Genomic DNA, 25,173 nt, shown 5'->3' on the forward strand with positions numbered 1-25,173 from the left:
TTGGGTGTTAGTAATGCCAGCCAGGTGATCTAAACTCAGTCCTGAACTCAAATCTCAGAAAGAACAGGAAGGAGGTATAGATTATATGAATTTTCAACACTTATGTGCTCTCTCCTTCCTCTCTTCTTCTGTCCCCTCAACACTTACTTTCAGTTGGATTTCTTGGAACATTCAAGGACCAATACTGGCTCAAAATAACTGCCACTGAATTCAATAGAAGTTCTGTGCGATAGACAGCAGACTATTCTTTTTTCAGAAATACTGTCACCAGACCTCTTCTGTCTTTAGGCAAGAGCCTCTGGATAATCAAGTAGGTTTGCGAGCTCTTCTTCCATTCACTCTTAAGACAAGACAGTTTACATTAGATAGTGCCCTTTGGAACCAGAAAGTATGATAAAGTTACTTCACTCACTTAAAATTTAGTAACTCTAGGACTGATTTACAAGACACAATGTAAGACACAAAGCAAAATCATGCAACAAGAAAAACAATGTTAAAATAAAAAGGCCTTACAGGAGTTGGGGGAGATCAGCATTTCACTCGGTACCTGGTATGGTCCAGTTCAGATGTTTAGTTACACAAAATGAAAACAAGAAATCACTGTGGTAAATATCTCACCACATAGGAGTCAGGTTAATTTCCAACTCACTTAAGTGCTCGGGAAATGAGTCGCATATGCTTGCTTCACTCTCCAGTCCTTGCTTGAATTCTTTGACTTCTGACTACTTTGGTTATAGGACAAACTCTCTTTGATGTTGGGATATCAGAAGGAGTGAAACAATAAATTCCCCATATTCTAATATCCAGACATCCTGGGCTTGTTCAAGGACCCTTGTTTCATAAAGGAATATAATTAAATTACCAGAGCTTTGATCAAGGAATTGCTGCAATCATTTTTTGATGTAGAAGTTGTCTGTTTGAAGCTGCAGGCAGGTAGCTGGCCCATGCCATGTTTAACCCCTTCTCTGCGAGCTGCAACTGCTAGCAGCAGCTGCAGCATTTTGGAAGAGCCAATGTTCCTAGCTAGCACTTCAAAAGGGACATACAGTATCAGCTTTGCTATTCTGCACAAGGGGATCAGTTTTGTAACACACCTGGTAGGTAGTTCATTGAAGAAGGGGTTAAATCAAACTCCACTCTCTGTGCCTGAAAAAAACCCTCACATTGAAATGATTTTCCAGTTGAATTAACTTGTCTTCATATTTATATTACATACCTGATATGGAGCAAAATGAGTCAGTAGTGCCTAAAAACAGCTCCTCATAACAAAGTGGTTTTCTGACTGAGTTAACTAGGTTTTAATGTAAAAAAATGAATTCATATTTAGGGCCAAATTTTTCAAAATATGATACGTACTTCTATGTATACAAAATATGTATGCAGGCATATATTGTGCATGTCAATTAGATTACTGCATGCAGAAACAGTACACTACATGTGCAAGCCCATCACATTTTATTGCATGCAGAAAGCTGGCTTTGCAGAAGAAGTGTGCATATTATGGACACATAGAATGCCACCTTCTTTGAAAATGGGGCCCCTATTGACAGTTGTGCACAAAAGATATGAGGAAATACTACATTTGTGTTTTAAAATGTAAATGTATTTGGAATGTTTAGGTTTACAGGTGGGGTAGAATCAGTCAATAACAGATCCTCATAATGAAGTGGCTGTACAACTGAGTTAATTAAGTTTCAGTGTAAGAAAATAAATCCTTAAATCTCTTGAGGTGAAATTCCACCCCTCTCTGCACCAATCCAGAGTCAATATGTTTTGTTAACCAAAGTAGGGGGTTGTATGGAAGGAATGAAATTCACGCTTTCAGCTGCAGCTATGCTGCTGTAGCACCACAGCATAGACTCTTCCTACATTGATAGAAGGGGGTTTTCTGTCGATGTAGGTAATCCATCTCCCCAAATGTCAATAGTTAGATCAAAGAAAGAATTCTCCCATCAGCCTAGCGGTATCTACACCTGAGACTAGGTTGGTTTACCAACTGAACTCAGGCACACAAATTTTTCACACCCCTAAGCAACATAGCTAGGTCAATCAAAATTTTAAGTTAAGACCAGGGCTCAGCTTGCTGGAAGGTTCTAGGACTGCAAGATAGCTCCACTGCACCACTTATCAGGAATTTCCCAGACAGAAGATCTTCCTAAACCTAAAGTGGCTCAAACCCTGTCTCCTCAGCCTATCTGCACTCCTGGAATAGATGGTTAAGGGTTCACTCAGAGATAGGGAGCTGCACCTCTCTCCATGCATTCTGTGGTCTCTTCTTGAGGGTGGAGAGATCATTAAAAAGGACATATAGATTACAGAAAGCATAACTACTGTACCGGGAGCTATCACCTGACACTCTTGTTAGCATTGAGACTGACTGTGGAAATAGCCTCACCAGGCTGTTGAGATACGAGGAAAGTAAGTTTGAGGGAGGACTTCCATGGTAACATCCGTGGCAGAAAGCTGTCCTTCCTTCACGGACCAGGGGTGAAAAGGAATTGTGTCATTCAGACTGACACCTCAATTCATAAGGGCATAGACTTAAGAAGTCACAATGAATATGCCTGGCTTACTAAAGATAACAGGCACATAATTTTGTGCATGTGTATATAGATAGAAATCCATGACTGCAGTTAAAACATTTGATATGTTACTAATTTGCTGGATAATAAAACTTGTGGCCTTTTGAGAAGCCCCAAAGGAAAAATATGTATGATTTTGGGAGAATGGTAGAACAGGCTAATGTTTAATGTGATATTTTATTTATTCCATGGTCACAGGTGCTGTATACATAAGTAAACAACCGGTGATATAGGAAACTGTCCAAAAGAGTGACTCAGAGAATAAAAAGTTGTCAGAGGTATTTGCAGGTGGTGAAATACTTCTAAGGGAATTAACCTCTAACATTAAAGGTTCTATGCATTTCATATTGAACTTGAAAATGGGCCTATGTCTAATAAAATTGGACTAGTTTTCAGGTGAAAATAGACAAATTTTGAAGAAAAAATAGGACTATTTCTTAAAGCAAAAAAAGTATTCAAGCCCTGGAAAAAGCATGCTTTTTGTAGACTTTTAACCTGAAAATAGTGTCTTTGTTCACATTTTAAATAAAAAAAAAAATCAAACAACAATCCAATTATTAGACAAATCTCCCTACATCTACCGCCCTCAAAAAGAAGAACATGCTGATTTGTTTTATTTTTTAAAAGGAAGTTCAAAAAGGCTGAATTGTCAATTAATGTTGGTCATAAAAATAGCATTTAATGGCTATGAGAATAAAATATAGATTGGTACCCAGTTAGTCAGTAAGTTGATATATGTAGACAATCTGGTTCAAGTCTGCTGCAGACTATGGCCTACAGAACCTTATGAAAGGACTAATTACAGTTAGCACCCTTTTCAACCTCTAGCTAAACATTAAAAACCCAAGGTCAAGACAACAAGCAACTATCACATCTTGGTAAGTATCAGAGTTGGCATTTTCGCTATAGACTTGATTATTTCAGCCAAACTCATTTCTTGTTCAATTTGATTGGAAAATTAAAGTTATATTAGTGCAATTTCTCACATATGATAGTGTGTGGATTGCATGCCTAATGCAGCTAGCATTTTAGTCACAAAAATATGCCTACATTTAGGTTATTATTGTAAAAACTGAGGTAATGTAATAAGAAAAAATGGTTTAAAATACTGGACCAAATTCCCTCTTCACTAACACTGATGCAAATCAGAGTAATTCCACTAATGTCCAGAGAGTTACTCTGATTTACACCATAGTGACTGTAGGCAGACTTTAATCCATTTACTATTTACATAAATAGATGCCAATAGCATAACATACTGTACAAGTACATGATATACTGCTCCAGGGGGCTTTGTTGCAAACTGCATAACTTTTTTCAATAAATGAACTTCTTTTTATATTTTGGTCTATATAATTGAAGCCTTCCCTAATCATGTAAAAAGAAACAATTATACTTATAAGTATATAAAGTATGACATTACAAAAATAAGGAAATTTGAGGGTGGTTTGTTTTCAATATTGAAAAACTAAATCCAGGAGTAGTTCAATTCTACATCCTAATTTATTCTATTGTTCATGTTGGGAAACAAAGGGAGTTCCATTGTTGACCCATCTCTAAGAATGGTGATATATTTGTATCTCTATCATAATCTCTTAGTTTAAATAAAATTAGGCTCTGATTCAGAAGAGCACATAAGCATCTGCTTAGCTTTAAGCACACACTTAAACGCTTTCCAGAAAAGAGATTTTTTTTTGCCTGAACTAATGATGATTACATTTCTTTTCTTTTAATCAATTTGACTAATTTTAATTGACAAAGTGTAAAGATCCGTTGTTTCAAAGGCTCTCTTCTGCTTATGTAACTAATTTAAAAATTCAACTTGTCCAATAATTGGAAGCCTATCAGTGCACTGACATAGCTCCTTTTAAAGAGGACTTCTGAACATAAAGTGCAAAATTCTGTTATTTTCCAAATATGTGCTGAATATCTCCAGTTGTCAATCTAAAAGGAGTATTCAACATATTAGCATTTAAAAATGTGCACTGATTTTCATCTTTCAGAATGCTTACATATCTGATAGTCCCAGTTTCCACCTACTAGCATAAGATGCCTTTGCATAAGCTACAGAATTATTGAACCCTATTGGGGTATGGAGACAGCCTATGGGTTTCATGCTTCAATGGAGTTCATCGGTACTGGTGGTATTACAGCATGGTATATGTTCCAACATCACTGAAAAGCAGCAAACAAATTGATAGTGATGCATGGGTGAAACTATATCCATAATTTTCTGCCATTCTAATTGTAAATGTCCCAGTTGAACCACATACGGCAAAGAGAAGGTTTCAAGATGTATTACGTAGACGCAACAGATCAATTTAAGAATGATGGGAGAGTGAGTTAAGGTGGAACACCATTTTTTTCTGTGATTGCGTCATCATTTATCAGTTTGCATCAATATCATATTACTTAAAAGTGGGGTTTTGTTGGTTATTAATTAAGATAGGAATTTATTAAAGCACAATATAAAGTTATTATTTATTATTTCTATCTGCACCTGTTAACTTGCAGGTATATATATCAAACTTAGCAAAATAGAAAGACAACAAGGACGTTGATCTTTGGAGCCTACAACCTAGACAATGTGTAGCCACAGATGGGTAACAAGACAATAAAGAAGTGTAGAGTAGCATCTAAGATTACCCAAATATCCAGTTATGACCAGTGCACAACGTGCCGTACTGAAAATATGAGCTTGAGAGGTTTCATATATCAATTTATTTATTTCATAAAGTGATATCCTGGTTAATTTCATCTAGGTTTGATAGCAGAAGCGGTTCTTAAAGATGGGCTTGAAAAAGGAGAGGGTGGGAACTTTCAGATCAGCTTAGCCAGGACACTCCAGACATGTTGGGGACAGGAGAGCATAGAGAAAGGCACAAAAGATGTTTGCCACTGAAATGGATGAATGGGGTATTGAGGCTGGTATCTGTGATGGAGGAGACGGGAAGGGAGGGTATGCAAAAAGAAACAAGGTTGGCAATGAAGAGGAGCAAAAATTATGAGGTCTTGAAGGTGATGACAAGAAGTTAAAACTTTATGCTCTAGAGAAGTGGAAGTTAGTGGAGTTATCGGGGGTGATGTGGTTAGATCAATTGGCAAGGAATATGAACTTGGAATAAGCATTTTGAATGGACTGAAGAGGAGTAATGTGGGAGTCTGGGAGACCAGAGAGGAAGTGGTTATGTTAATCAGCAAGATGGAGGGATGATGACAGCCTGCACCTGCAATCTGGACTGAAAGAAAAGGATGAGTCTTATAGAGAGCATGCAGAAAGGAGTGGCAGCATTTGGACACACTAGGATGTACAATGAAATGGAGAGGAGTTATAGGCCAGGAAGAATATTGGCGGTGTCTACAGAGAATGGGGGATTTGAGTGAGGATATGAACTCAATTTGGCCATGTTATATTTATGTTGCTAGTGAGACATTGAGGAGTAGATGTCCAAGAGATCAGTAGAAATCCAGGATTGAACTGAGAAAGACAGATTATGTGTGGAGAGACAGATTGGTAAGGCAAAGAAGATCAAGTGGCATGAAGGACTAGCTTCACTGGGGCATGTTAAAGAGGAAGGAAAGGAAGTCCCTGAGTGGATAACAAGGAGAAAGGTGAAAAGGGTGCTAGAGAGGAGGGCATAAGAGGCGGTCATAGTGGATCTTGTCCATCTTTTCTTTGAAACTGTTGGCAAGATCCTATGTGGAAAAGAAGAGGACACAGAAAGAGTGCAAGAGAAGGTTTCAAGGTAGATCTGAAAGTTGCAAATTTATCTTTTTTATAGTGGCTTGGCACTAACCGATTTTTAACAGATTCTTTCCTGAAACGCACAACATCTCTCTTTCTCTAAAAAGTGAATAAATTCATTATTTGAAAGTTGACTATTAGGCCCAAATAGTCAGTGGGCCTCCATTGTTTGTGACTACATCATATTTCACATGGATATTAACCAATTCTTAGATTCATAGATTCTCAGGTCAGAAAGGACCATTATGATAATCTAATCTGACCAACTACTGATCTTACTACTTGTTCCGGCCTTTCATATGCAAAAACATATTGCTGTTGCAGTACAGTGTGTTTCACTTTAGAGCAATAAATAGTATGTAGCATTGTAACCCCACTGAAAACTATTGCAATACATATTGATCAGACTTGTTCTCCAGGCTACAAGTTCTAACGAACTGGAATATGATGAGGATTGGAAGGATTAGATTTTTATTAGTAGATGTCAGTAAACGATGATTTCACCATACATACATAAATCAACAAAAATATTTTCATCTAAAATAATTGAAATATACAGCCAAAGTAAAAATAATATTGCTTGAGAACATATTAGAGTTTGATTTAAACGTATTTACCTTACATATATTAATATGTGGTGTTGACAATGTGTTTTAATGTTTATAAAGCTTTAGCTTTTTGAATCTCAATGTCTAATGTCATGAAATAATTATTATCTGACTGACCCCACCCCCATAATTTCCAACCACTGTAAAAAATGTAAATCAATAAAAGTAAAACAAATTTAAAACCCATAATTTTGCACAACTGTAAAAATGTAAATCAATAAAAAAAGAAAACAAATACTTTCCAGTCTGACTGATATTAGCCACTCAAACCCCTTCAAATTGTCTGAACCTCCTATATCTGGGCTTGAAATCTTGCAAGAATGGTCAATCTCAACAATTTACACTATCACGTCTTAGGCGGACATTTGCAAAAAAACATGCACAATTGGAAAATAGTGAGGGAGTCAGGGTTATGCTCAAATGATACTCTGCTCAGGTTCACTGGAATTTTGGATGAAATTTGAATTGATTCGTATTTTAGCTATATCAGTTTGTTCATTCTTAATGATAGAATGTGGAGGATCACAGGCAGTATATTTGGCATGCTGGATTAATCTGACAGCATTCTGCCATTTCAACCCAGTATTGTCTATTCCTCACTAAGTGATTATTAGAGTTCCAAATTATTTCCAGTAAAGAAAAACACAAGTCCATCTTGATTAGTGAGCCAAAATGAGCTTCATGGTAGCCATAAGTGACTAACTAGAGGCAGTATATCACCATGTATACCGTAAATAAGGACTGACTCCTTGCTTGGTAGAAGCAGTGATCTGAAAACTTTGCCTTCAGCCAGATCCACAAAGATCCATGAAAATCCAAAAGGATGATTTGCAGAAATTCAACTGTTACTAAAGGGCCATGATTAATTTATTCATGTTGAGCTGTACCTTATGCCACAGAAGTCTCACTGAAGTCAGTGGAACTTCTTGTTGAGTTAAAATTACTAAGGGTCTCAAAAGCTAGCCTAAAGTAACCACACAGCTGCTGAAATGTTGCAATTAATCACATGGAACTTAAAAAAAAATAAAAAACAAAACACCAAAAAACTTACCCCTAACTATTCAAGAAGACCTTTTTTTAAAAAAATACCAGTTAGAACCATTTGCTCTTAATACTATTATTACAGGTTCAAATACCAAAATGAGGAGACGTGTTTACTTAAAATCCTTATATCACAAAGTTTATTAGTTCAATTATTAATTAGTTAATTGGCTAAAACCAAGGCATAATTGTTGAATTTCACTTTTATAGAACAAATTAAAAGTTGTCTGAGTTAAGAAATAATTGCCTTTGAATTATATATATATGTGTGTTGAAATCACCTTAAAACAAAACAACAAAAAAACTAGAAGGCTTGAATCTGAGACTAATTATCCAGGGACTAATTATAGTTTAAATTATTCTTTGAACAGTATTTTTTTTAATTTGGTACTAACATTTTAACATGAAATTCTAGACTAAGTTTACACAAAATCCATTTATTGTGTTTGTTACAAGTCCACATATAAAATTAAATTAGTGGGTGAAAAAAGGCAAAGGGAATAACATAGGATTTATTCATTAGGGGCAGCCAAGATCTTTGAGATAATTACTTTCAATCAAGGTGGGGCTGACCATTTAAATTTATGCCGACATGTGTGTATTACTAAAACAGTTTAGCATTCATGGAAATAGGGTTTAGTCTGATTCCAATAGAGCTATCACATCTGGTTTACACTCAACTGTGATTTATTCTTGGCAGAATGATAAGCATGCATGTAACTAACTATTTAACTTAACCACTGAGACTCAATATGTTTCTGGATTATTTTATTTGAAAGTACACACCAGTAGACTCACTGGGATAAAAATTACATTTCAACAAGTCTGTAGCATCCGTTTATGCAGAAATACAAAAGCAAACAGATAATACTTATAAGCAGGTATTATGCAAAATTTATGACCACAGAAATGCAATACATTTGAAGCATCTCTTCAACAGACTGGATGGCTCTGGAGAAAGGTAACAGGATAAGGGAGGGAGGGAGAGATAGCTCAGTGGTTTGAGCATTGGCCTGCTAAACCCAGGGTTATGAGCTCAATCCTTGAGGGGGCCATTTGGGGCAAAAATCTGTCTGGGGATTGGTCCTGCTTTGAGCAGGGGGTTGGACTAGATGACCTCCTGAGGTCCCTTCCAATCCTGATATTCTATAAGGCATCTTTTTTAACCTGGCCCAAATTGGCAATGACTAAACACCTGGCGACGCAACCTTCAGGCTGATAGCATAAAAATGGGCTATACCTGGAACCAGCTAGAGCAAATGGCCCAGGATCGAGGACTCTGGAGATCTGTGGTTGGCAGCCCATACCCCGATTGGGGTGACGGGCGTGAGTGAGTAGATATTAAATGGTGCTCTCAGTCCTGTTCCAAGCAGACACAATGTCCGTATTATAAAATCCCAGTTGGCGCCCCCAGTTGCCAGTTTCATTGGGGTGACCGAGAGTTCTGAGTGTACAGAGGATGAAGTAACCTCTTAGATCTAGACTCTGCCTAGAACAGGACTGAGCCATGCTTGTGCAGCATGGGGAAACTTGCACTGTCGGTGCTGTACATGTCTGGTGGATAAATGGAGCTGAGTTCTTAGTGTTATTAAACTGTCACCTTGCACAAACCTTGAAATTCTGCAAATGGTATTTTAAAAGAATGTTGAACTTCATTCTTTCTCTATTTTATCCCAGCCTTTGAGCAATGTGGTCCCTCCCTCCTATTGGCATCAATGGGAGCTCTGCCACTGATTTCAGTGAGAACCCGTATGGTCTCTTACTTCTCCAGTAACATGAAATCTCAAATGCATTTACATCTTAGATATATTGATGTTTTCTACACTTGGGTTCATTCTGTTTAAAATGTATCATCAGGAGTTCTGTTCAATGGTGTTTGCTTTACAATAATATTATTTAATCTCTAATGAGTGGCATACTTAGTTCTGTATATCTGCCCCATTGTGGTATGTTTTATTTGTTTATTTATTTATTTATTTTGGTGATGAGCTACTAAGTTATACTTATAACAATAATTTATTCTTGGAAATGTACAATAGTGTTTGACCAGTACTATTTCAGAAAACCCTGCATCCTCTTTTCCACCCTTCATTTAATCCTTGCTCCTATAATCCATTTAGATTGATTTCTACTACTTCAACTCAGTATCCATTCCAATACAATTAAGAACTTTGATGAATTCTTTAGCTGATTCAGAAGGGAGAGGACTCTTGTTCATTGCAAAAGTTTGAATCAACAAACTAGCATTTGCTTAAGACAGCATTTTAAAACTGAAGGGCTAAATTACAGCTCCTGGAGCCAGCTGAGCACTGTGGGGCCTGGAGGTTTGGAAACCACTGCACCACCCAGCCAGTTACAGTAGAAAGTATTATGTCTTTGTCAAACAGAGGAAGGGATAATGCCTTCTTCCACAAAGGAGCCAGCAGCAGTCCTGGCTGCTCCACTTGAAATCAGCCTCTGAATGTTAGCTGGCTTGCAAGGTGGGGAGGCACTGCAGATGAACCAACCACACCTCGATGTTCCCTTGTGGGCCTTTGAGCACCACTGGCAACGTAAATTATCCACTTTGACAACAGCTAAGAGCATTATGGATGCTAAAGGTGCACTGGGGATGGGGAAGGAAAGGGACTCTGCACCCAAGTATGTCTGTGCAGGGGCAATCACCGTTTTCTCTTAAAGTATGTACAAGCTCTCTCTAATCATTACACACTACTATAGAATAACTTATATGATTTATATTTGAAGTTAACTGACTGATATGATTTAATGAGACCTTGTAACTATCATTAAACTATATCCATGAGAATTTCTGGTTTTGCAATCATATGCTAAAATTTCTGAAAGTCATCTAAACTTCAGGTCATGTGTCTGAATTTCAGCCCAAATAGAGAGAAACACTGGAATCAGAAATTGTATGCATAGTACTTACTACAGATTGATTTACAATTTCGCATGCCAATAATTAACATTTTAAAATCAATACTTTGTTATATGCCATTTCTGCATGTTATTAGTAATGGCTTATTTTTCAAGTATGAGTAGGGTTACCAGATAGCAACTGTGAAAAAAATGGGAATGGGGGTGGGAGTAATAGGTGTCTATATAAAAAAAAGTCCCAAAAAACAGGACCGTCCCTTTAAAAATGGGACATCTGGGCACCCTAAGTATCAGTTATATATGTTTTTGAATTCTGTATTCCAAAGTGTTTTGCAAAATGACAGCTGGGATGCTGTGGGCCATATACTGTTCTCAGTTACACCGATGTAAACTCAGAGGAACTCTAATTACACCAGTTTACACCAGTGTAAATAAGAGCAGAATTTGGCCATTTGAATATAAAATGCATGCCTGTTTCTTATCTGAAGTGTCTTTCAGTCTTTTTCAAATATCCTCAATCACTGGGAAGAATGTGCTAAGATATTATCCAAGTATTACCAGTAATTTTTATCATATTACTTTTTCCCCTCTCTCTGTCTCTACATTTGTTTCCTTTCCCATAGCATGAATTGATGCTTTTTTTTGGAAGACAGAGGAAGAAGATAGCAAATCCCTTAAAAATCATTGCTGCTGGGAGAACAGATACTGTTTATTTTACACCTAGACTCCAGCTGTGTCACTCCTCATACAATCTAAAGTTACATGATTTCAAAACTTTGTAGTGAACTCCAAGGTGGTAATATGATGCTGAAGGTAACACGATCCACTGACTAGAAAGATGTTAATCCTGACAAACTGCCTGAGCATTAGCCTGAACCACAGCTAGATTGAATTCTGTCTCCCCTGAGAGGGTCTGCAATGCTGGTAGTAACAAAACGTCTTTTCATAGTGCCCTGAGAAGCAGATGGGCCACTAAAGTGATTTAGAGAAGAGCATCAGTGCCCTCTAGTGCTCACAAGTGTAGTGCCTTTGAAAGAACAATTACCAAATTTAGAGTGCCCCAAATTTCCAGCTACCATTATACATGAAAGAAACAGACTTACAGCTATAATTTCTTTACTACCACAGTTACTTCAGAGACATTAAACTACATAATGTCCAGTTTAGTAAATCTGGAAGAATTTGATATAAATTCCTTCTTGATTTCATACTTCTATAACTTTAAAAAAAAAAAACATAATTTTTAAACTGATCCAGAGACCATAACAAATATAAGTACTGTAAAAACTGCATCCAAAACTTGAGATCTTTTAGTGAAATCAATCCTCTGACTTATAAATGTCTCAAATATAGTCTTATAACCATCTTTTAATGACTTCAAACTATTTACACGAAAACAAACAAACAAACAAACAAAAGGGTTTAGTAATCCTGTATATGCAGTTTTGGAGCATAGTATTCAAAATGAAAAAATAACTAAACTTTCTAGGAGAATGTTTTGGAACCCCCTGATCTTCAACAATATAACTCAAATACACAATTAGAGACACCCCCCTACCTCCACCTCTGCACCCTTATGTCACTGGGATAATTTTAACAATATACACTTGATACATTCAATATTGTTCAACTTATTAGTAGTACCATTGAGAAAAAAAAATAATGTGGAGAGTAAGTTCGACAGTGAAATGAGATGTCAGTACTTAACTATAAAATGAAGCCATCTTAAATCACATGCATCAAGGCCAGATCCAAAGTCCATTGAAGTCAGTGGGAATACTTCCGTTTACTTCAATGGCCTTTTAATTTGGCCCAAGAAAGGGACCGTGAAAACTGAAGTGCCATTTTAAAAAAAAAAAAAAAGATGTCATGTTATTAGAAATTGCCTATAGATTCTGAGATTTACATACAAATACCAAGGCTTTGCCACCAAGAAATATGTAGGTATGTTGCTTAATGGTTTCAGGTGAAACAAGTGAAAATATTATTTCTCACACACTAACATCTGATGGCAAAACATCCATTCAGAATGGATTCAAATAATTTTAATAGAGACACACTAAACAAAAAAGAGAACTAATTTTTAAAGAGGTTTGAAATTGCATTATATTTTTATAAAAAACGGCTCAATACTGGAATTAAAAAGAACATCCTTTTAAGAATACTGTAGTAAAAATATTTTCTGCTTAGTCTCATTATTTGTTTAAATGATCTGTGGAAAATGTAGCCTCCTAAGCTACTGCAACTCCAAAGTTGATACATATATCCTGAACTGAACAAAAGGCAATACTTCAAACTTTATTAAAATGGTATGCTAATTGCACTTGAACTCACATAACACATAAAAATGTTTTTGCAGAAAAATCATGAGATTCTTTCTAACTCTTATAATTGCTCCAAATGTGTTGTGCAACAGAAATCATTTCATTTTATCATCCAGTCTCTCAATCGACGTTTTTCTATAAAGGTCTTCATTCAAAAATTGCCAATCACAAATTGCAGTTATTTATCCCATCTATTAACACAGTTTATTATAATTGCTTCTTTAATAATGATCTAGTCCAGATCATCATAATTTTTACAGACAAAAACACTTATATAAGCAGACTTTGTGTATTTCAGCAAAGTTTAAGCTGCTATGAAAAGTCTACAAATAGCATATTCCAATCATACTTATTTCTTCATATTAGAGTACCAAGCTTCATGTTTAAATACAAATTCAATATTTCAACCAGAAAATCCTAATCACAAGGTGATTTCTAATTTGTTTTCCTATAGAGGTCTACATTCCTTGGTAAGATCTGTAATCCTTTGTTTTGTAACTTAATTTTTTTTGTTCTCTTGCAATAGCAAGGAAAACTGCTTTGGGAGTGCAATCAGAAACTTCTGTTTTCTAGGGTTTAATAAGTAGAAGAAATGGGGGCAGAGGGAAGGCTTCTTGGAATAAAGATATGAAGCTTGGTTCCTTTGCTCTAGCTTACATTATTCTCTCTCCTGTTCTTTATTGCTTATCTCCCCACATCAAGAATTGTGCTGATGTTGTGCTATAAAATTTTTGCTCATAATAAAACATCTGCATTTGCATTTCCATATAAAAAAATCCAAAGACCCAAAAGATCATTGACTTGTGTTTCAAATCCCAGTGAAAAAGGAATTGATTTATGCCCACTTCAGATTAATTACTGCAAAACCCCCTAAATAAATACAACATTTATTTATTAACATTTTAATTGGACTAGAGAAAAATGTGATATTTACCTAAGAAACCACATAAATCTGGAAATATTGCAAGCTTTAAAAAAATAAGTACATTGCCTGCTTCACCAGACATGTCTCAGCATCTCTGTTTTGGAATTATTTATTGCTTTTTGTATTCAACAGTTTTATTATTAAATAATTATAAATATTTGATTTCTTAATAGAGGTTGATGGTCTGTGAACTTCTTATATCATCAACACAAATCAACAGGAAGAAAGTCCTTTCCAATGAGTTACAAACCATTGGAATGTGAAAAACAAATGAACTTCCCCCAAATTAAAGCCCATTTTCTGAATTAGTGACTCCTGTTGCTAAAGAGAATCCTTTGTTGTAGATACTTCGCTAGGTAAAATACTATATTACATAGTCACACTGTGCCCTTTTTAGCAACGGTACAAAGAGGATTCCCCAGTATATGCTAACTGGCTTATTTCAGTCCTATCCTGGCCAAATTCATATTTTTAAAAGGGTGGATAACATATGAGCATATCTATGAAAGGTAAAGTCATTTACTATGATGTCAGATTGCAATATGTGGTCCTGGAGGATTACACAGGAAGGGATTTTATTCTAAAAGTTAATGGTATGTATGTGGACCTGCAGCCTTAAAGCTTCATCTAGTTTACCTTCATTGAGATGGTGATTACATATAGACCATAATGATTTTTAGACTAACCCAGTCTATAGATACCATTTTAGTATCTTGTGACTACTGCTGCATGAATTTGAAAACAAGCAAAAAATCAAAGTCTTGCTCGCTTCCCTTCCCCCCTCCCTTCCTATTCCGGAGAAGGCATCTTTCATTTCATGCACTCCTATTTTCGCTTGCATTCTGCATATCCATTTCATGACTGGGAGCTACCATGGCAAGGGAAAAGCTGCTTTTCACTTCGTTTCTTTTGATGCCTGCTTATCCGGCGGACCGTTTTTTTGAACGCGCGCGCACACACACACACACACACACACACGCACGCAAAGATTGAAAAAAAAAAATACTGAATCGCAAGGAGATTTCTTTCCCCTCCGGAACGATCACTTCTTCCCCTTTTGGAACCCAGTCAGCTCCAGTCGCACCGAGCTGGTGCAGAGAAACGCAGCCAGACTTGCTCCGGAGCTAGGGATAAGAGTTGCCAGATGTGGCTTGTGCTTGCCCGGCGATTGCTCCAGGACCCTTTTTTTTGCACGGCTTTCCCAATACTCAAGCCCCCCCCCCGGACCAAAAGCAAAGGGTCTATGTTGGGTGTGCGCGTCTGCCCGTCCCCTCCAGGGGCTCGGGAGCGCTCCCCACAGCACAGATCTCCAGCAGCACGCTCCGACCTTAGCCTTTCGCGGCTGTCAAGTTTCTAGCGCACAGAGAGGCATCCACCCGGCTCGGCTCCCTCGACCACTGGGCAGGGGAGCTACAGACAGCGACTCCGCTTCTATCTACCACCCGAAACGCTCCTTCTCTTCCCCTCCACCTCGCAGCTCCTTTCCCGGCAGCAGCCTTCACTTAGTACCGTCCCCCCCCTCACCCCCAAAATACCCATCCTCAAAGGCAACCCCAGCAGCAAAACCTCCCTCCCCGCTCTCCCGGGACAGCGGGGGCATGGCCCCGAGCCTTACCTGGGAGTCCAGCCGGGCTGGCTGCTTCCCTTGGTCACCTGCGGCGGAGGGCGAGGAGGCAAGTCCCATTCACAACTAGACACTGAACAGACACAGCGGCATCCTCAGCCTATTACACTCCACTGGCGGCGGCGGCTGAATGAGGCTCGGAGCGAGCGGCAGGAATTAGAAGCGGGGGAAGGAGGGGACGGGAGGAGGGAGGGAGGGAGGAAGAGCGAGGGGGAGCGAAGCAGGGTTAGAGGAAGGAATAGGCTGGAGGCTCCTGCTTCTTCCCGGGCTCTTCTCTTCCCTCCCAAGGGCGATTCCTCCCCGGGCGCTGGGCGTGGGAAGCTCTGAGGAGGAGCCCGGAGCCCCGTCCTTCTGTCCAGCTGCCCCGGAGGGGTGGCTGCCAGCCGCCAGGGCTGCGGCACGGCCGTCTGAGGCGCTCCCCGCACCCCGCCATGGGGGGGTCTTCTGGGACCCTGGCTCCACCCCTTCCCCCCCCCACACACACACGGGTGTTGGGGGCGAGGCCACCCACACTGCTGGGATTGCGGCTGGGGCCACCCGCTAACCCACTGCTCCGTCTCCTCAGGCGGGGGGAGCCCACCTAGGGGGAGTGAGGACTCGGTGGCTAGCGAAGCAGGGGATCCCTGGCTGTGTGGGGGGGGAGCAGGGGGCTCCGATTGTGGGGGGACTCCCAGCCCAGCAAACGAACCCCATTTGTGGAGGGGGCCCCAGCCCAGTAGGAAGTCCTCATTGGGGGTGGGGGGGGAGAGGAGCCCTCCTGCCCCACCCCAGCCAGCGCTGTTAGTAGAACTGGGTGAAGCCTGGGGGTGACGACCCCATCAACTGCTATTTTTCCAAGTTACAAATTTTCCTAGAAAAGTTCCTCAACATTTTGCCATTTGGCAAGTCCTGGCCAGCTCTGGTTGGTAGGGCGGAGAGCGAGTAGCCCTACCATCCACGGCTGTCTGCTGGGGAGGAGTTTGCATGACCCCCTGCTCTAGCAGGTGAGGTGGAGCTAGAGATCGATCCCTCTTCCAGACCCCTCTGTCCACCCTGTCTCTAGTTGTCTGAGGACTACTGGCAGTATTTTCCCCACAACCAGAGGCAGAGGCCATGGTCCCCACCCCAGACTGTTCAGTGAACAGCAGAAGTGGCTGAGTCTTTTCACTTCGTGGACCTCCAGAGAAAAGTACAGCCAGGACCACCCTTCAAAACTAATGGCAGTGGCCTTACTCCCCGCCCCCAAACACACACAGTTAGGAACCATGGCCCAAGTTCCCCTTTTCTATCAGCCTTAGAACCAGTGGTGGTGGTGAAGACCTGTCTGCTCCCTGGATTCCCAGTGAATACGAGGTGTAACAGTCATAGAATCATAGAATATCAGGGTTGCAAGGGACCTCAGGAGGTCATCTAGTCCAACCTGCTGCTCAAAGCAGGACTAATACCCAAGTACTGATTTTTTGCCCCCATCCCTAAATGGCCCCCTCAAGGATTGAGCTCATAACCCTAGGTTTCGCAGGCCAATGCTCAAACCACTGAGCTATCCCTAAAGCACCTCCTTACCCTGTCACCTGTGCTCCAGCAGCATCAGATCATATATGGCCACCTAATATCCAGCCACCCAAAAATAAGCACAGCAGAAGCAGTTGGGTGGTCTCTAATCCCAGGAGCTTACTTTAGTGTTTGGGTTGGATGGATCCATCCACTGGAGCCTGCATCTGGTGGAGATAATTTGCCCATGCCTCAGTCTGTTCCACAGGTTCTCACCAATTACACTCACATTATTCTGTGACTTTATGTTCTTTGGGGTCTGGCTATGACTCTTGTACTTTGTGGTTAATTCAGCATTACCAACAACTCTATGCAGAGAAAAAAATGGTACAGGCACTCCATTGGAGAAGGAACAAAATGTGGAAGGGGGCAGCCTGGTAGGCAGATGGACTAAAGCACCCTGGGCTGGGAGGGACACAATGCTCATGAGCCCAGCAGATTAAAGCTACTTCCTCCTGAGTACCACTGGTCTCAGGAAGAGAGCAGGGAGCCTCAGGCACTCTGGGTTGGTAGAATTGGAGAATTAAAAAAAAAAAGTATTGAAAGGGCCATTGTGAGTTGGCGATTCAATTCACAATCCCATTGGGGCAGGGTTACCTTTGTGGGGAAACAGTTTTTAGGGGGTAGGAAAGTTTTAGATTACATATGGAGTAAGATCATCTGATATTATGATAGTACCTGAAAACCCCAATCCAGACTTAGGGCTTCATTGTCTGGACACTTTACAGACAAGTAACAAGGAAAACAGTCCCTGCCACATGGTGTTTATGATCTAGGTGAGACAGGAGATAAGAAGTGAAAGAAAAAGATAAACATTGCAGATGTGAATTGAAAGGAGTAAAACAAGCTAATAAAATATTATTTATTTACTATTTATTTTGATGGGAACAGTGTTTTCAGGTGGCAGATATCTAGTGAGGAGGAAATTTGTTTTGTGGAAGAAGTGGTTTGGGGGAAAGTTTTATAAGAGCAAAGTTGATGTGGGGAACTAAGTGAGAGGAAGGTGTTTTGAGGGAAGAGAGTTTCAGAGAAGTTGTTTGATGAGAATGTATTTTGGATGTGCTTTGTGAGGGGAATTTGTTTGGGAGAGGGAAGCTGTGAAGAAGTAGGAATTTTGTGAGCATTGTTTTGAGGGAAGGCAGCACGCTGCGAGATTTTTATACAAGTAAGAGTTGGCTAAGTCATATAAAGTCTGGTCCCATATACAGAGCAGAACACAGAGTTTACTTTTCTCACAATGGGCCTGATACAACTCCCAGTTAAGTTAATGGGACTCTTTCCACTGATTTTCATGCAAGGTGGATTAGGCCCTAAATCCTCTGGAATTATGACATGGAAATAAGCAATTGTTTTCCTTTGAGTATATACTGTAGTGACTGATACCTAGTGTGTTCTGCTGTTGTCTCTAGTGGTAACTGAATTTCCATTTGGCAAAGCTCAGAGCTGGAGAGTTTGCTGGAACATGTTTTCTTCCCTTTTCCATTGCTAGTTTTGGGAGCATAGGTGGAGAGATGATTGTTGAGATTTTCTTTTTAAACTGCCGAGATCAGATTTTTCTTGAATATAAAGGAAATGTGAAAGCAATTTCAATCTAATTAAGCATACACAAAAGGTACTTGTAATACTCTGTAGTCAAAGAGCATATTGATCTATAATGTAAGGGTGCATTAATTCTATTCAAGAAGCATGTTAACAAATGAGTGTGTCAACATTGGATCTGGTGATTGGCTTAAATTTGCCCCCTGCTTTCTGAGCTAAAATTTTAAAGATTAAAACTAATCCACTGTTTCTATTAGATTTGTCTTGTGTCATCCTGTGCCTATAGCAGTTGTGGTTGGAGGGTCCCATCCTGCAGGAAAAATTAAGGTGAAATTCCCATCCAAATCAACAGTCCCAAGCTCAGTGCTGCCCTTTGTGTATTCAATAGCATCAACAGTCAGCAGCCAAACCACAAAACAAGACATATTAGGTCAAGTTTTGTTCATGATTAGGAACTGAAGACAGTGGTTTGCATGGATATATCTGAGGGCAGAATATGGCAAATTAGTATTAGCCCCTCCATTTTGTATAAATAAAGGAACAGGTCCTAATTACTATGTCACCATTTCAGGAGATTTATTTTGGAAGGACAACATCTTGATATCCTTACTCAGGAAAAACTCCTACTGAAGTCAATGGGATTTTTCCTGTTTATGGACCAAGATTTGGCAGATAACTCCAGAACACAGAGTCCAGCCTAGACCAAATACTAAAGGGAGATGTACAGGAGGCAAGGGAAGAAAAATCCCCTGGGCAGAACAGCAGAATCTACACCATCTGGATGGTTAAAATAGATTCTTATGTATCCTCCCCTCATGGGATGTAGCATAGGAGGATCCACATGGATTACCCAAACCATGCCCTCCCAACCCTGCTACGTACAGGGCTCTGTGCCATGCAATGTCTTTCCATAGACCAATTCTGCTGCTTAGGGAACCTCCCTCCTCACTGATGAAAGCTAGGGCTGGATGTTAGGAAGTGTGCATTGTGGCCAGTGCTCATTAAATTTATCACATTTAACTCAAAGAAAATCTGTCTAGAGATGACTTCCTCGTGCAAAAGTTAGGAGTGAAAAAGTAGCAAGTGTCTGCCATGGACATTGGTCTTGATCCTGCTCCCACTGAAGTCAAAGACAAAGTGGCAATGGGAGAAGAATAAAGCCCATAATTACCACTTGCATCTGCTAGAAAACTATTGTCAAAATGCAATCAGTGTCAAGTATAAATAAAGTAAGTTTATGCATATTTTAAACATTATTAAGCATTATTTATTTGTACATATGTGTATATTTCAGTTAGGAACATCTATGATAACAGATCTGCAAAATTTAAGAGAAGGTTACTTTCTCTACTGTGGGTTTAAATGTACAAAATCTGGAATTGGTTAAAACTCTGCTGGTTGTATAGTAAGTTAACACAATTTATCATTTGAAAATAAGCTAGCTGATTAGTTTTGTAAGCATCTGAAGAGTTACATGCAGCTCTGCTAATTTAATAATTGTTCTGGGAAAGTGAGGACTGCACTTCAGTTCATGAAACTTAACCCACACATTCACAAAAAAACACATTTCAGATGGAGCTAGAACAATTGTTTTGCTTCTAGGTTAAAAAAGTTAAAACTGGAGTTAAAAAAGTTATAACTGGACATATGTTTTAGTCTGCTCAAAATGGTTTGAGAGGAATTACTGACTGGTAAATTTAAAAAGATTCAGTTCAGATAAGCACTTCAAAAGTTCCGAAGGTTATCCCTATACCTTATCCATTTGGATTCTTTGGGATTATTGCTGCATTCATATGAAAGATTTGCCTCTTTTCCTTTCCCCTCCCACCCTTCTTCTCTGGTCCCCAACAGGCGACTTCCTCCCTATGGCTTCCAGAAACCCTCTTTTCCTTCTTAGTTACCTATAACAGTCTTGCAACTCCCTTCACTCTTTCTGCTGGAAAGTATTAGAGGTATAAAAGCAACATGAACAGGGTTCCCACATTGCTAGCAGCAGGAGTTGGAAAGAGCTCAAAATGGAGAAAGATAAGGAACAGGTGAGAGAAAAGGTGTCAAGAAGATGATGACTGGGGAGTTAGGACAGCTAACAGAGGAAACTATTGACCAAAATTACACCAACGACTTCAGTTCAATGCGGTTTCACTGAAACAAAGCAGAATTTGGTTCAGTGTGAGAAACCAAAGAGCAGCTGGGATTGGAGAAGAGAGAAAAGAAGTATTCTCATGAGCCAAGAGGTAGGAAAAGGAAATAGCAACAGCTGCAGCAGCACAGTGAGAAGAGGAGAGCCTAGAGGGATAGTGTATTTTAGCAGAAGTGTGCATCTTGGTGAGAGGGACATGATTAGAACTTAATTCATTTATTGCACAAGTGAAAATTGGCAGCCCTCAGAAAACATCCAATAGCCACAGCCATCCTTGCAGCCACAACTATCTTCTTTCAGGAGATATGAACTTTAACTATGGTTTGTTTTTTGAGAAAGGTTGAAAAAATATAGAACAGATATTTTCAAGTTAAAAAAATCATCTCATTTAAAACAACTGATATAGAAGCTGCTACCACAACAAAGCTTGCAAGTCTTGGTATTTCTCCATGGCCATGAGGATGAAGTGTGGGACCTTGAACCTGAGGGTATTAAAAAAAAAGAAGAGAAAAGACAAAGGCTCTATTTTTTAAAGGGTGGGGGGGATGAGGATTAGGGGAAGGAGAAGAAACAAACTTCTGATACAGAAAATATTGTATTTCCAATCTGTATATTATTATCTTTCCCCCCTTGTGATTTACCAGTTGAATACTGCACAAGTGTCTTCTTGTAAAAATTAAAATTGTAATGATGAATACTGACCTGTAACAGGTACTCCCCAAAAGTGCATTCCACCTCTATACCAAATGGCACCCTGAAGTAAATGGCTTGCATATGTTTTCATTCTGGTACATCAGTGACTAAAAAAGTTTGTTTTCATTCCCCTCAGTGTATCATGTTAGTGAAAAATTGTCCAAATCTGGAAGAAAGAAAGGAAAAAAGTAAGATGGAGGGGACATCTGCTGCTGAGCACAAGTATATCTAAGTACTGAGAGTGAGTTCACAGTGGACAGTGACTCTTCATCTAGAACACAAAAGGAAGATATTTTGGTATTGCCTGCATCTCAATGTAAAAGTAATTGGTTAGTTGTTATTGTTCTTTTTTTTTTTAATGACATCCTGAAAGAGTTATTTCTCTCTACCCCAGCTTCCCTGCCATGCCTGTGGTGGCAGTGTCCATCCTCCATCTCCACCATGCCCACCCCAGCCAGGTCCAAGGCAACTCTGGTGGTAGTGCCCAGCCCCTCTTCTTCCACCTCACTCCCCATTTATGGGCAATCAAAGGCCCTGATCTTGCAATCCAATCTGTGTGATCAGACCACTGGGGATGACTTTAGTGGGACACCATGCCAGTATAAGGACCCACTACTAGAGATCTAATTACAGAACCGGGGCTCAAATTTGTTCATGTTATAATGGGAGGAAAAAAAAATCTTTCTGGTAGAGATCCTTTTCCATTTTTATCAAATGCCCTTTTAATGGAAAGTCTGGTTTTGATTAAGACCTTTTGCAACAGGAGCTAAATCAATTTATACCATCAGGAGATTTGGTTCAACATGTGCTGAGCACAGCTGAGTATGGCCCTTTCCAGATCCATGATCTCTGGGCCCATCCTGTACTTATTCAGTCCCCAGTATGGTTTAAGACGGATCAAAATTAGGCCAGCTGGCTATCGCTCCAAAGGGCTGGTATGCTTGGTAGGAATTTCTGGGATGCAACAGCACTCTGACCATGTACCCTTTCTGTTTCTCTCACCTCTACTCTCAACATGTCTGTCAAGTCGGGGGCTAGGTAGGGGTTGGCATAGTCAGCTCCTATGCCAGTCAAATCCGCAGGTAAACATCTAAGCCAGTTTTCTGCCAGCTTTAGACTTCAGAACAGGTCAACGCAGTTGATGCATCTAAGGATCTGGCCCAGAATAACTAATTAAGGCCTGGTCTACACTACGACTTTAATTCGGATTTATCAGCTTTAATTCGAATTAACCCTGCAACCGTCCACACAACGACGCTATTTATTTCGATGTAAAGGACCCTTTAAATCGATTTCTGTACTCCACCCCGACGAGCGGAGTAGTGCCAAAATCGATTTTAGCAATTCGAATTAGGGTTAGTGTGGCCGCAATTCGATGGTATTGGCCTCCGGGAGCTATCCCACAGTGCATCATTGTGACCGCTCTGGACAGCAATCTAAACTCGGATGCACTGGCCAGGTAGACAGGAAAAGCCCCGCGAACATTTGAATTCCATTTCCTGTTTGCTCAGCGTGGAGAGCACAGGTGACCACAGATAGCTCATCAGCACAGGTAACCATGCAGGCTGATAATCGAAAAAGAGCACCAGCATGGACCGTGAGGGAGGTACTGGATCTGATCGCTGTATGGGGAGAGGATTCGGTGCTTGCAGAACTTCGTTCTAAAAGACGAAATGCAAAAACTTTTGAAAAAATCTCCAAGGGCATGATGGAGAGAGGCCACAATAGGGACTCAGATCAGTGCCGCGTGAAAGTCAAGGAGCTCAGACAAGCCTATCAAAAAACAAAGGAGGCAAACGGTTGCTCCGGGTCAGAGCCGCGGACATGCCGCTTCTACGCCGAGCTGCATGCAATTCTAGGGGGCGCTGCCACCACTACCCCACCTGCGTTCGTGGATTCTGGGTCGGGGATAGTCTCATCAGCGACGCCTGAGGATTCTGCCGATGGGGTAGAGGAGGAGGAGGAGGAGGAGGAGGATGAGCTTGCAGAGAGCACACAGCACTCCATTCTCCCCAACAGCCAGGATCTTTTTATCACCCTGACTGAAGTACCCTCCCAAGCCTCCCAAGCCAGTACCCAAGACTCTGACCCCATGGAAGGGACCTCAGGTGAGTTTACCTTTTAAAATATAAAACTTGTTTTAAAAGCAAACGGTTTTTAATGATTACTTTGCCTGACTTTGCATTCGCGGTCAGTTCAGCTACTGGAAAAGTCTGTTAACGTGTATGGGGATGGAGCGGAAATCCTCCAGGGACATCTCCATGAAGCTCTCCTGGAGGCACTCCGAAAGCCTTGCCAGAAGGTTTCTGGGCAGTGCATCTTTATTCCCTCCTCCATGGTAGGACACTTGACCACGCCATGCTTGTAGCAAGTAATCTGGTATCATTGCCTGACAAAGCCTGGCAGCGTATGGTCCCGGTGTTTGCTGGCATTCAAGCAACATCCGTTCTTTATCTTGTTGTGTAATCCTCAGGAGAGTGATATCACTCCTGGTAACCTGGTTGAAATACGGGAACTTAATTAAGGGGACAGAGGTGGCCGTTCCGACTGGGATGTTTGCCTGTGGCGGAAAATAAATCCTTCCCTGCAGTTAGCCGAGCGCAGATGGGAAATTGGCCCTGAGTTTTTCGCGTTTGGCTAGCAGGGATCTTCCCTGTTACCAGCCACGCGGTGGGGGGAGGGGTACCGTGATCATCCCAGAGAATTCATGGCGGGAGGGGGGCGGCGGCGGGGGGGGTTTAGTTTGGTGCCTGCAGGGATCTTCCCTGATACCAGCCACGCGGTGGGGGGGAGGGGTACAGCGATCATCCCAGAGAATTCATGGCGAGGGGGGGGGGGTTAGTTTGTTTTCTGGTGCTGCTGAATGTTAACAGAAAAACCGCAGCACTCTACTTGCCTGAAGGGGCCCAGACAAGCTCCCCCACACTGCCCCCCCCCAACTGGCTGAGATTGGCCAGGCTTCTGCAGCACTCTACAGGCTATGCTTGGTATGTGGGAAAGGAGGGGGCAGAAGCTGTAAAACAATGGCTTACCATGGCTGCATGCAAGCCGAATTCTGTTGCCCAGACCTGTGATCTCTAGCAGCAAAGCCACAGGCACTCAGCATTAAGAGGCAAAATGCGACCTTGCACAGAAATCACATGTGCTATGTAATGTGAACAGTGTTGGTCACCGTGAAAGAGTATAAGCATTGTTCTGCAAAATGTAGCTTTTAAAACAATTCTCTCTTTTTTCCCCTCCCTACACCAGCTGCAAATTCCTCAAGCCTCCCTCCTCCATCCCGAAGGTTATCACAGATAAGGTGTCGTAAGAAGAGAACGCGAGAGGACATGTTTTCGGAAATTATGGAATCCAGCCGCAGTGACAGAGCTCATGTGAATGAGTGGAAGGAAACAGTTTCAAAGTATAGGAAAGAAGTCAGTGAACGTGAGGAGAGAAGAGACCAACGTGAGGAGAGGAGGGACCAACGTGAGGAGAGGAGAGATGCTCGAGATGAGAGGTGGCGGCAGGAAGACCAGAGGATGAAGGATGCAACGCTGGGGCTG

General features: G+C 40.7%; 1 protein-coding gene across 2 annotated transcripts in view; it reads right to left on the reverse strand.

The window, feature by feature from the left end:
* The window catches only part of CDH11 (cadherin 11), a 103,638-nt gene extending 81,871 nt beyond the window's left edge, over positions 1–21,767 (reverse strand). The window contains exon 1 of one of the 2 annotated variants that reach the window (XM_054048825.1): positions 21,638–21,767. The gene's annotated coding sequence lies outside the window, so the exon portion shown is untranslated. Of the gene's footprint in view, positions 1–15,717; positions 16,128–21,637 lie in introns of those variants that run through there. The other variant, XM_054048824.1, reaches the window with a different exon arrangement.
* Between the last annotated feature and the right edge of the window lie 3,406 nt (positions 21,768–25,173).

The sequence above is a fragment of the Malaclemys terrapin genome, chromosome 14 (assembly GCF_027887155.1).
Source record: "Malaclemys terrapin pileata isolate rMalTer1 chromosome 14, rMalTer1.hap1, whole genome shotgun sequence".
In the NCBI taxonomy this organism is placed as follows: Eukaryota; Metazoa; Chordata; order Testudines; family Emydidae; genus Malaclemys; species Malaclemys terrapin.